The sequence below is a fragment of the Argiope bruennichi genome, chromosome 10, assembly GCF_947563725.1.
Source record: "Argiope bruennichi chromosome 10, qqArgBrue1.1, whole genome shotgun sequence".
NCBI lineage: Eukaryota > Metazoa > Arthropoda > Arachnida > Araneae > Araneidae > Argiope > Argiope bruennichi.
Window position 1 is genome coordinate 54,459,074 of NC_079160.1, and position 14,381 is coordinate 54,473,454.

The 14,381-nt window shown below is 34.4% G+C and overlaps 1 non-coding gene across 1 annotated transcript; it reads right to left on the bottom strand.

The window, feature by feature from the left end:
* Positions 1 to 1,015: 1,015 nt before the first annotated feature.
* Positions 1,016 to 1,099, bottom strand: Trnal-uaa (transfer RNA leucine (anticodon UAA)). Its single transcript has one exon. It is a non-coding gene; the product is annotated as a tRNA-Leu (tRNA).
* Positions 1,100 to 14,381: the final 13,282 nt, after the last annotated feature.

The following is a 14,381-nucleotide window of genomic DNA, read 5'->3' on the forward strand; positions in this document are numbered from 1 at the left end:
AAACGTCCTCCCGTAGGTCTGGTGTGGAAGCTTGAAGAGGGGGTTGCCAGCTCATGTGTCGTCCTCAAAATCTAACCCTGATTCAGAATTTCGAGGCACACCCAAAATAACCCAAAGGTTGCTTTAAAAAAACGGGACATTAATATAACTAAACTAAATTATATACATGTAAAAAATGTATAAAAAACGATATAAATGCTAGTAGAGGAGTTCAAACCCGAGTCCATTTTCCAGAACCAGAGATTACATCCGGCGAAATAGAACGCACGATCATTCTGACTTCATTTGTTAAAGAACATTTTAGTTGCGAAACGTGAAATGTTTTCAGCTATAATATCTCTAAATTATATACAAAAAATCTTCCCAATGTAAGGAGGTGAGTTCGAAATCACGCTCTCTTTCGAGATCCAGAGCTTAAATCTGACGCCTTAGAAAAATCGACCGTTCTGGCTTCATTTTTTCATGACCATTTTACTTACCAAAGACAAAGTGATTTCAAATGTAATATCACTATATTATGTACAAAAAAATCTTCCCAACGTTAGAAGCGGGGTTTCAACCAATGCTCTCTTGCAAGAAACAGAGCTTAACACTGGCGCCTTAGACCGCTCGGCCACCCTGACTTCGGTTGAGAAGGAGCATTTTTCTCACCAAAGGCACAATGTTTGCAGGGGTAATATCTCTAAATTATATACAGAACAAAAAATCTTCCTAATGTGAGGAGTGGGGTTCGAACCCACGCTCTCTTTCGAAAACCAGAGCTTAAATCTGCGCCTCAGACCGCTGGGCCATCCTGACTTCAGTTGAGAACGAGCATTTTCCTTACCAATATCCCTCAATTATATACAGAACAAAAAACTTCCTTTTGTCAGGAGTGGGGTTCGACCCCACGCTCTCTGAGAACCAGAGATTAAATCCGGCGCCTTAGACCGCTGGGCCATCCTGACTTCGGTTGAGAACGAGCATTTTTCTTACTTATATCACTAAATTATATATAGAACAAAAAACTTCCTATTGTCAGGAGTGGGGTTCGAACCCACGCTCTCTTTCGAGAACCAGAGCTTAAATCTGGCGCCTTAGACCGCTCGGCCATAATGACTTCGGCTGTTAACAAGCATTTTTCTTACCAAAGGAAAAATGTTTCCAAAGGTGATATCACAAAATTATATACAGAACAAAAAACTTCCGATTGTCAGGAGTGGGGTTCGAACTCACGCTGTCTTTCGACATTCAGAGCTTAAATCGGTTGCCTTAGACCGCTCGGCCATCCTGACTTCGGTTGAGAACGATCATTTTTTTTACCAATATTACTGAATTTTATACTGAACAAAACACTTCCTATTGTCAGGATAGGGGTTCGAACCCAGGCTCTCTGAGAACCAGAGATTAAATCCGGCGCCTTAGACCGCTGTGCCATCCTGACTTCGGTTGAGAACGAGCATTTTTCTTACTAATATCATTAAATTATATACAGAAAAAAAACTTCCTATTGTCAGGAGTGGGGTTAGAACCCACGCTCTCTTTCGAAAACCAGAGCTTAAACCCGGCGCCTTAGACCATTCGGCCATCCTGCCTTCGGCTGTGCACGAGCATTTTTCTTAATAAAGGCAAAATGTTTCCAAGGGTAATATCACTAAAGTATATACAGTACAAAAATAGCTTTCTAGTGTCAGGAATGGGGTTCGAACCCACGCTCTCTTTCGAGAACCAGAGCTTAAATCTGGCGCCTTAGACTGCTCTCACATTATGACCTCGGTTTTGAAAGAGCATTTTTCTTACCAATATCATTAAATTTTATACAGAACAAAAAAACTTTCTATTGTCAGGAAGGGGGGGGGGGGGTTCAAACCCACGCTCCCTTTCGGGAACCAGAGTTTAAATACGGCGCCTTAGACCGCTGGGTTATCCTCAATTCGGTTGAGGACGAGCATTTTTCTTACCAATATCACTAAATTAAATACAGAACAAAAAACTTCCTATTGTCAGGAGTGTGGTTCGAACACACGCTCTCTGAGAACCAGAGATTAAATCCGGCGCCTTATGCCGCTGGGCCATTCTGCCTTCGGTTCAGAACGAGCATTTTTCTTATATCACTGAATTATATATAGAACAAAAAACTTCCTATTGTCAGAAGTGGGGTTCGAACCCACGCTCTCTGAGAACCAGAGATTAAATCCGGCGCCTTATGCCGCTGGGCCATTCTGCCTTCGGTTCAGAACGAGAATTTTTCTTATATCACTGAATTATATATAGAACAAAAAACTTCCTATTGTCAGGAGTGTGGTTCGAACACACGCTCTCTGAGAACCAGAGATTAAATCCGGCGCCTTATGCCGCTGGGCCATTCTGCCTTCGGTTCAGAACGAGCATTTTTCTTATATCACTGAATTATATATAGAACAAAAAACTTCATATTGTCAGGAGTGTGGTTCGAACACACGCTCTCTGAGAACCAGAGATTAAATCCGGCGCCTTATGCCGCTGGGCCATTCTGCCTTCGGTTCAGAACGAGCATTTTTCTTATATCACTGAATTATATATAGAACAAAAAACTTCCTATTGTCAGGAGTGTGGTTCGAACACACGCTCTCTGAGAACCAGAGATTAAATCCGGCGCCTTATGCCGCTGGGCCATTCTGCCTTCGGTTCAGAACGAGCATTTTTCTTATATCACTGAATTATATATAGAACAAAAAACTTCCTATTGTCAGGAGTGTGGTTCGAACACACGCTCTCTGAGAACCAGAGATTAAATCCGGCGCCTTATGCCGCTGGGCCATTCTGCCTTCGGTTCAGAACGAGCATTTTTCTTATATCACTGAATTATATATAGAACAAAAAACTTCCTATTGTCAGGAGTGTGGTTCGAACCCACGTTCTCTGAGAACCAGAGATTAAATCCGGCGCCTTATGCCGCTGGGCCATTCTGCCTTCGGTTCAGAACGAGCATTTTTCTTATATCACTGAATTATATATAGAACAAAAAACTTCCTATTGTCAGGAGTGGGGTTCGAACCCACGCTCTCTTTCGAGAACCAGAGATTAAATCCGGCGCCTTAGACCTCTCGGCCACCCTGATTTCGATGGAGAACGAGCATTTTCTCACCAAAGGAAAAATGTTTCTACGGGTAATATCACTAAATTATGTGCAGAACAAAAAACTCTTCCTAATATCAGGAGTGGGTTCGAACACACGCTCTCTTTCGAGAACCAGAGCTTAAATCTGGCGCCTCTGACCGCTCGCCCATCCTGACTTCGGCTTTGAACGAGCAAATTTTTTACCAAAGGCAAAATGTTTTCAAAGGTGATATCACTAAATTATATACAGAACAGAAAATCTTCTTAATGTCAGGAATTGTGTTCAAACCGACACTCTCGTTCGAGAAGCAGAGCTTAATTCCGTTGTGCCTTATTCCGCTCGGCCATCCTGACTTCGGTTGCGAACGAGCATTTTTCTTACTAATATCATTAAATTATGTACAGAACAAAAAACTTCCTATTGTCAGGAGAGAGGTTCGAACTAACCGTCTCTTTCGAGAACCAGAGCTTAAATCTGGCGCCTTTGACCGCTCGGCCATCCTGACTTCGGCTGTCAACGAACATTTTTCTTACAAAGGCAAAATGTTTCCAAAGGTGATATCACCAAATTATATACAGAACAAAACATCGACCTAAAGTCAGGAGTGGTGTTCGAACCTACTCTCTAGTTCGAGAACCAGAGCTTAAATCTGGAGCCGTAGATCGCTCAGCCATCGTGAATTCGATTGAGAACGAGCATTTTCTTACTAATATCGTTAAATTATATACAGAACAAAAAACTTCCTATTGTCAGGAAGGGGGTTCGACCCCACGCTCCCTTTCGGGAACTACAGCTGAAATCCGGCGCCTTAGACCGCTCGGCAATCCTGACTTCGGCTGTGATTGAGCTTTTTTCTTACCAAAGGCAAAATGTTTCCAAGGGTAATAACACTTAATTTATACAGCACAAAAAAGCTTCCTTATGTCGGGAGTGGGGTTCGAACACATGCTCTCTTTCGAGAACCAGAGCTTAAACCTGCAGCCTTATACTGTTCGCCATCCCGACTTCGGTTTTAAACGAGCATTTTTTTTACCAAAGGAAAAATGTTTCCAAGGGTAATATCACTAATGTATATACAGAACAAAATAACCTTCCTAGTGTCAGAAATATGATTCGAACCCACGCTCTCTTTCGAGAACCAGAGCAGAAATCTGGCGCCTTAGACCGCTCGGCCATTATGACCTCGGTTGAAAACGAGTATTTATCTTACTAATATCATTAAATTATATACAGAACAAAAACCTTCCGAATGTTAGGAGTGGAGCTTGAACCTACTCTCTCTTTCGGGAACCAGAGCTTAAATCCGGCACCTTAGACCGCTCGGCCATCCTGATTTCGGCTGTGCACGAGAAATTTTCTCACCAATATCACTCAATTATGTATAGAACATAAAACCTCTTATTGTCAGGAGTGGGGTTCGAACACACGCTCTCGATCGAGAACCAGAGCGTAAATCTGTTGCCTTATACCGCGCTGCCATCCTGACTTCATTGAGGAACGAGCATTTTACTTACGAAAGGCGAAATGTTTCTAAGGGTAATATCATTAAATTATATACAAAAAACAAACAAACCCCCTCCAATGTCAGCAGTGGGGCTCGAACCTGCGCTCTCTTTTGATAACCAAAGCTTAAATCTGGCGCCTTAGACTGCTGGGCGATCCTGCTTTCTTTCACGGAACAGCATTTCTCATACGAAAGCCAAAATTTTTCGATTGTAATATGATTAAATAAAATATAGAAAATTCTTCGAATGTCAGGAATGGAGTTGGAATCCATGCTCTCTTTTTAGAACCAGATCGTTTGTTTTCGGGGTATTAAAATTGCCAATTGGTGGAAATTTTTTTTTTTAAGAATTAAGCAGAATTTCGTCGTGTTTCCCGAACACGGCAGAAATGTACATGCCCGTATAGTACAAAGATGACATTTATATTATCTTAAAAATCGAAAATCTGTCTTTTCAATGATACCTTTTACTTTGTCGTATACTTTTTCTTTTTAAAAATATTTCAAACCCATTTAAAAATATATTTCATTATTGAAATGAAAATTATATTGTTTTCATTTTTGCTGTTAATATTTCACTCTGACTTTTTCCATTGCTGATGATCAAGATAAAAGATGCAATTTATTTTTCATTTTAGAATAGGTTTCAGTGTGGTATCCTTTTTATTAAATTTTTAAAAAGTTTTCTTGCATTTACATTTACATTTTTTCATAATCAAGTAATGCAGAAGATTTTAAAAAAAAAGAAACTGCTTTTTATTGTTATATATTTGATGTATTAAGATATATAGATATAGTTAGGGACATACATAGCAAAGTGTACAAAATGATGCATTGCTTCTAAAATAATTTGAGTTACATATCTATTGAAATTTCAATGTTAAATATATTTTGCCGAGGAAATCATTAACGACAAGTTACAAAAAATTATTTAATTAAAATTTTGATAAAGAATACTTTTAGCGAACTAAGTAGGAATCAAAAGTGGTAGTAAATAATATATTTGACACTGAGGCCATTTAATTTCAAAATAAAATGAGTGTTTTTACTTTCTAGTATATGTAGTATAGGAAAGATATCGTAACGGTGAACAAAATTCCAAATCGAGATGAATTTTAATGTTTTAGATTTTCCAAAGTTCGAAAAACACATTTTTGGAAAATGTCCATATATCTGTCTGTCTCAAAAATGCTTTGAGCTAGATGCTTGAAGTTTGGTACCTGGTTTTTACACCAAATTTCCAGATTTCTATCAAATTTTGAGTAAATTCTGTTTAGAGGAATTTAGTTTGTCTGTTGTTCGAATATGAGTTAGCACAATGGCTACAAAACGAAGAGAGTTATACACATAAGATTAGTTGCACAGAATTGATATCTATAATATAGACACGTATCAAATTTTGTGCCGAATCCAACAAAGAATTATTTGTCTGTCAATTTGTGTTTTCAGAAACATGTAAACGCGATCATTCAAAATATAAGAACTTAAATATTATTACGAATCTGTGATGCGGATTCCCAGCATAGTTAGTTCTATAGGAGGTCCCAGAGCTTGGCGACCATTTTGCGTCTTGGCGACGAATTTGGCGACTTTGGCGCCAAAATAGATTATACCCGAAACATAGAGAATTTTCCCAATCCGTCCATTAGAAACCGAGATACGCCTCGAACGTTCCTGATTGGTTGAGAGGTTTCTAGCCCCGCCTCCTGAGACCTATAAAAGGAGCTGCAGCTGCCGGGGAATGTCGTGAATTGAGTAGTGTGAGAGTAGTCGGAAGCGACAGAGAAGAGTAGTCGACCGACGGTAAGGAACTGGCCTTCCAGAGATAAGCGGAGCAGCGACGGAGTGAAGCTAGTGCTGAACTAAGATGTGTGCTACTGTCTGTAGTAGAGTCTGTTGTATTCTGCACGTCTCGGCTGAAGATAATCGTCTTCTGTGCTGTATATAGTTGTCGTCTTTGTGCTGTCCTGTGTGTCTTCGTGTAAATAAAGGACGTTGTTTTTTTTACTGCCGCCTGCTGATTGAGCGTTCTCCACACCATATAACTCCCACTATCCAAACGAACCCTGGAAATTTCGTAACAGTATATAAAATTTGGTATGTGATTTTGTGATTGTAAGTACAGTTTTGTGCCAAATGCATGCGTCAATCGATTGAGAAAAACATGTCTAAAGCAAAAATTCGATGTTCGTATATTATTAAAGTCATGTCAGGGATTAATCGCCAAATAACTCACCAAAGATCATACGACAGATTCAGTAAAAATGCTAAATTCAGTCCAAAAGTTAACATTTCGTAACTATATCGCGCCAGTTGCCATGCAAGGCGCTCTGTATCATGACATGTTTATTAGAGAGTATGCGAGAAAGCTTTGGAAAGACCACTACCTCACTGGTTGTAGTATTGGGGTTTAGTTCAATTAGATTAAAGTCTAGTTGTGAGAACACGAATATTTAAAGAATGACTTCATAATTTTAAATCCTTGTTAATTGTTGACAACAATATCGGAGTAGGCACCATTTTTTTTAAAATTTCATCTCCACTTCAGTGGCGTTTGATTCTTCATGTGAGATTGAACCTTTATTAAGCTTACGTATCGTCGGAATTGAATTTTTCGAGAGTGAAAAAGTTGAATTTCATGATGTTGAGGAGTTTTCACTTTTTATGTTTCCGGTGCTATGAGTCCGAATAGCACCTTTTTGGAAGTCTGTCTGTTGGTTTGCCTATGAACACACTAACTCAAAAAGGTATTGAGCTAGAAAGATGAAATTTGGTATGTGGTTCTAAAATCAAATTTGGTAGTTTCTGTTGAATTTTGGATAAAATTCATTCGAAGATATCTATTTTTCCGAATCATGTGAATACGATACTCTCAAAATTAATGAGCTTTATGGATGAAATTTGGTATAAAAATTTGTCATAAGAAATCTAGATGTTTATTAAATTTAGATTAATATCCATCTAGGTATAGTAAGAAAAATAAATGACAAAATTTAATTAACAACCGTATCAGGTTTTTTAAAATTATAAAGCAGCATAATTTTTTACTGTAAAGCGAAATAGAACAGAATTTGCAAAAGGTAACTAATTAGGAGTATTATTAGGATCATGTACCGACATTTAAACGATATTTGGTTTTAATTTTAATAAGTTCGAGTACATATTCATTGCAAATTGAAATATAGAATTAAATTATTCTAAAAAGACTGCAATATATATTTACATATGTTCACATTTGAAACTTACCCCTTCAACAATCATCTTCATAAAGATATATTTAAAAAAGAAACATTGGTATTGCTTTATTGCTACAACCTCTTAAAAAACAATTTGTTCGAGAATTTTCTAAATTGCGGATAAAATTATAAATTCGTCAAATTGTGAGGCGAAATGTGTAAAATCTTTGACGTTATTCCCCAAGTTATATGAATTAGTTTATATTTATTTCGATAGATGGCGACACAATACCAAACGACAACTTTCCATGAATTTCCTTCCTAAAATTGCGAATAAATTATTACGACAAAATGCATTTCCTTCTTTGGAGAAAATGCTTTGTTTTTCATTTTAATCCTGTTGTTTCTCATTACTGCAGGAAGCCGCATATAACAAGTTCGCTGTTGGGGAAAAAAAATGTGTACTTGGTGGGGAAAAAGTGCGCGTTGTGGGAATAAAAAATAAGTGGCAGAAAAAAAAAAGCGAATATGAAAAAAAAAAAAAAAAAAAAAAGGCAAAGTTCTTTGCGTTGATCATCATGCATAGAAAAGTTTTCTTCCTGTACAGCGATTATGAAAAATAAAGGAACGCTGTTCCTTGCATTATTTGTTTCTAATTTTTTTCTTCAGAAAGACTCTTAAAATTTTTGGGCTTCTCTCTCGGCGTTTACCTTCTATTTAGTATTGCATTTTTTAAAAAGAAATTCATCATAATTGTAGTAGCATTTCCCAAATGAAAAAGAAATAAATTCCGACGGAATATTCTGAAGTATACAAAATGAGGTTGAAAAAAGTGTGTTAGCAAAAGAGGCTTTGTTTTCGACGACAAAGTTGCAAAAAGAATTCTCACGCTAAAAGTTACGGTTGAGGAAGCATTTCCCTGCTTTGCATAATGAAATGTTATTAATTAACTACGAATGCACAAGTTTTTTTAGATTTCTTAATTTTGGTGCGAATGCATTTTTTTTTAATAAACATTCTTCCCTTAATGTTTATTTGTCATGTGACTTCAACGGATGATATAATTTTAGAATTTAATCTAAACAACATTCATTAAAATGTTTGAGTAAATAAGTAAATATGCATCGTTTATTTCGGAATTTATTAAGCATAAATAAAGGAAGTGAAAATTTCATTCTTGGGCATGCATTTAACAACTTGTTTTTTTGTGCCATTTATTTGTTCATTAGCCATATTTTTTAGATTAGTTTGTTTGGAAGAAATACAGGTGGCATTTAATTTCGATTAAATCCCTTAAAATAACTTATGGATATTAAATGGACAGTAAGTGGTAAGTAAGTTTAGGTACTAACGGCTATTTTATGAATTTCAGATTCAAGCTCAGGTATATATCATATACTATCTGAAAGTAGCTACAGTCAGTTGAACAGCATAATTCGTCAAAATAGCCTAAATGCTCTACAATATTGTACAGGGCAGTACTGGATTTAAATTTGATGAGACTTAAATTATTTGAGATATTTGGGGATTGTTTTATATGTCCATTCAAGTTCAATAAATTCAATATATTCAGTATACACGAGAAGTGTTCATTTGGGAAATTTTTTTGACATGGTCCCCAAGAAAGTGAGAAGCTTAAGCAATAGCTTGAGCAGCTTGCATTAAATACAGCACTGATTCAGATCATCGAACAGTGTAAAAAAATATCTCAATTTTGGTGTTCATTATAATAACAATACGCCTCTGGTAAAGCGTGCATCGGAATTTTTCAGTGTTTCTTTTCTCTCCATTTTTTGTGTGAAAACAACTAGATCAAAATGTTGTTTTAGTATTGGTTCTCCATTGCATAACTGATTCTATTACACACTTTTAATGATTAATTGCAACTTTGTATAGTATTTTATATCTTAGAATCTAATAGTCTCTTGATTTTCCGGTACTTTGCTAATCCGGCTGCCTCAGTAATCCGGTATTTTGAAAAGGGGGAGTGAGTTGCGAACAAAACAAGTCGCAGCAAGCGGATATAAATGACTTTGAAGCGACATGAACAATACAAAGAATTAGGTGTATAATTTTGTAATGCAATTATAAACGATATAAATTGATGCATGATTTTGCAGTGTATAAATAATATAATTTTATGCATAATTTTGCAATAATTTATGAAGTGAGCATAGATTTGTTATTATAGAATAGTTATTGAAATTCTTTTTTTGAAAATAACCTCCACTAATCCGGCACTTTCGTTAACTCGGATGTTCTATTATATGATATCTCTTTTATTACTAAACGAATACTGAACATGAACATCTGAATTTGAGTATAATTTTCTGCCAATTTCCTTCCTTCTGAATTTGAGTATTGTAACGCACTGAAATATGTTTTAAAAATAAATTTTATTTAATCTCCATTTTTAATAAAGATGAATGTGTGTTTATCTATGTGTATTGGCTCAAGACAGATTGCTTGGTCTACAGCAACAAAATTCGATGTTGGCACAAGACAGATTGCTTGGTCTACAGCAACAAAATTCGATGTTGGCACAAGACAGATTGCTTGGTCTACAGCAACAAAATTCGATACACATATACTTTGAAAGGTGGGAACGAGCGTTTCGGAGCGATTTTTAGAAAAGTAGAATAAAATATTAATATTTAATAATAAATATTAAAAAAATTAATAAATGTATTAAAATATTAATTTATTAATTATAAAATATTAAGCTGAATTTTGGGGGTTTTAAGTAACTAATTCGTAAAATATTAACGCATAAAAATAATTTTTTTACAGTTTTTAAAATTTGAAACATTTTCTCTCTTGTGATAGTAATTTAAGCCTTAGAAGCATAGTAGTTTCGATTGAGTCCACCTAATGTTTTATTTTTTCCCAGCCATGTATGTCACCAAGTAAGAATAATAATGTGAAGCCACCCCCTAACGTATGAAAATATGCTAAAAACATTAATAAATTATCCCTTTCATTGCTTTATTTGATTTAATTGAAACAATTTCAACGTGAAATTCAGTAGGTCTATGTTTTGTGACTCAAAGGTTTATTAGCTGAGCAAATTTTTTTCTATATTTTGGCAAGTTTTGAAAAATAGTTTCTTATATAATTTTCAATAATAAATTACATTATCAGTTTGAAATATTCGAATCGCTTACATTATTTCTTAGAATACTTATTCGTGTCTTTTTTTCCATTTTTGAAAACTATGCAAGAAGGATTCTGATAGTTTGTAGTTTATATGGCGAATAAAAAAAATGAAATTTTAATTCCACGAAAGGATGAACTAGTATTAATGATTTTAATAGCATTATTTTGTTATTGGATTGGTTACCATTAAGAAAGTTCATTATATAATGAACAGAAAACACATAGCACTGTCAAAATAACATGGTTTCAATATCTAAAAATTTGAGGGAACGAATCTATCGAATTAATTGAAATTCTCAATCAATATCTAACGGGTAACCCATCTGGCCATCAAAGGTGACTAGTATGAAATACACGTATAGTATAACTGCAAGAAACATAAATTAAATAATACTGAAATTGCGGTACTTGAACAGATTTTTTTTTATTTCGGAATATATTAGGGAAAAAAAAACAGTTCCTGAGTCTTGTCTGAAATTAAATTCGTTTTGACTTCTATTCTTACTTTTATGAATCAGACTAGACTTTAATTTTATTTTATTTCATCTTAAAATTTTCTTACATTCCACTTCTTTACTTTTCGAAATTCAGCTAGGTAAATTCTAAGAAAAGAGTCTAGACGTAGTTTTTTGAAATATTTTTTTCATCTCTGACTTCAAACGAGGCATCATTTTTTAAAACCTTTCTTTGAATAGAATTATTACTTTGGTTATATCTTTTTTACAATCCAAAAAAACCCAACTTAATGTACCACATCAAAGGTTAAACGTCATAATCAAATATTTTCTTTACAAAGACATCTAAAAAAACCAAAGTTCCAACAAAAAGACGGATTAGGGGATTGTTTTGACAATATGGTCGGCGTGCTTTGTGTTTTGGTTTAATCTTAGTGATTACGACATAATTCTGTTGTCAGTGTGACATTAAATGATGATTTGTTAACGGAGCTTTTTGTGTTGAATTTTTTTGTCATGTATAAAGTTGACAAATTATAAGGCAAACAGTCGCTAAAATTTCGGAAGAAAACTTAACCATTAAATTTTATAAAAAATATTCTACAGTTTTATTGATATTTCGAAATATTTTATACATAGTATAGTCCATTTTTACACTTTTGAATTAACAGATGAATAGTGGTATATCCAGAAATTGTGAAACATGACAATTAACTTATATAGGTAAATATGTCCAAGAAAAACAACATTTTACTAACTGCAAGGGATTAATTAAAAATATACTTTAGACAGTTTTTCAGGTACTAGTCGCCTTTGGCGATCAGTTTGTTCTCCCGTTTTACTGACCTTTTTAGTTGTTAAACTATTAATAAGGAATACATTTTTTTAAAAAAAATTAAGGTGTTATTTAATAATAAGGTTATTAATAATAATAATGTTATTTAATAATTAATAAGGTGTTAACACTCTAAAAAGAATTTAATCGAATCAGACTACTACAAATCACAGCGCGTACAAATTAAAATGTGTACATACAACGAAATTAAATCTTACATGAAGACCCTACTTCGCAGCTACTGTTCAAAGGAAGTCTTTTTTTTTAAATCTTGATTTTAACTTCGACAAAAATACCCGATTGAATGGATTGATGGAAGAATTTGAACTAATTCTTTATAGGTTTAAAACATTGAATCATAACTTTAAAAGCATTGTTATATATTGTATATGCAATTCAATTAAAAAAATATAAAAAATAAAGAAGAAAAATGTATGGAAACGAGATTAATGTCATTAAAAAGTATTTGTTTTTGAGTTTAAAAAAATATAAATATCATTTTTTGTGAGATAATAATTTAGGAAAATATGAAAATTAATTACTATAAGCTTAGTCAGGACTGTGTATTTATCTTTAGACTAAATAAAGAGGTCTATGCAAATAACTGTCAGAGACGATTAGTGTTATTTTTGCACTCAATTAAACCTTTTGTTTAATGCCTATGTCTGTCTTTTTCTTTAGCACAGAGACAGAAACTAGACAAGGCAAGCTACTACTACTACTAACGTTCGTTTGGCGATTTAATTATTTTTGATTACTGCCATTCAACAATAAAAGTGCGATTATAAAGCTTCAAAGTGAAATGTCGAGTTCACCAGATATAGTTAATGATATGTACAATAGCTAATTAAATCAAAATAAAATTATAGAATTAATTCCATAGAAAATTGCATTAAGCGTGGTAAAATATTATTTTCACAGTATGAAGCGTTTCCCTATTAATTATTGCTATTGTAAAACGGCATTAACGTATCTTTTTTTAGTTACAGGATCAATTTTCTTTGGATCCCTAATAGCTGTCTTTTTGCCTCTATTAATACTCATCACCTGCTCCTGTTGGTAAGATAATTATAATATGATATTCTGGTATTATAAATTTGTACTAAGTGATGAATTAGATGGCTTCTTTATTTTGATTAGATTTTCGGATGAAAACTGGAAATATAGGGTGATTCAAAAGTTCGTTAACATTTTAAAATTCAATAACTGACGGAAGATTGTAGATAGGGAGGTAAAAATTGACGCACACGCTGGAAATGTCATGGGGGTTTTATTGATCTACCCCATCCCCCCCAAAAAGGTTACAGAATCGTATCATCCTTTTCAAAGGTTACAGTAGTATTTTCCAGCACTTGCTGGAAGGTTCGACTTTTCTGCAAAATTGCGCTCCAGCTCATATTGCTACACGTGTGAAAGATCTTTTTCGCACATCGTTTGGTGAGGATCGCGTGCTGAGCCTCTACTTCCATCATGATTGGCCTAACAGATCCCAATCCATGTGATTATTGATTTTGGGGTTATCTGATAGCGATTGCCAGATCTCATTAGGGATGCTAAAAGGCAACATCCGACGACAATTCTTCACCACACCTACAGATATGCTGTACAGTGCTGTTCACAACATTGTCCCTCGACTACAAGTATTGTTCGTGAATCATGGTCGACATGTTGAGCGTTTATCATAAAGAAAATAGTCTTGCCTAAAATTAAATATAATACTAATTATTTTTGTTATTATATAAAGCGCCATCTGTTGGCCCCTTTTTGCACTTTTTTTTTTGGTTTCCTAAAACTCGTGTCATCATTTGTCAAACTCGTGTCAAATATGTGTGTCCATATTAACTTCTTTACCTACATTATTCCGAAAATTATTGAGCTTTCAAATGCTAACGGACTTTCGAATATTTAGAAAATATTTATTAATTTTATTACATATATTGGAAAAGGGAAATTTTTTTAAATCAGCTCGGTGGGTTACAGTTACAACTCTAGCAGACTTAATAACGTCTAAAGACGCTTTATTCTACACGAAAACACGAATACACTCTAGCATAAACGTAGACGAGTCGTGCGTAAAACAGTTCTTACTATAAAAACTAGCACACAATCAATATATTGGTAATAGTAAATAATTTAAACAGTATAAAGTTCTGACAGTAATAATTAAAATTTAAAG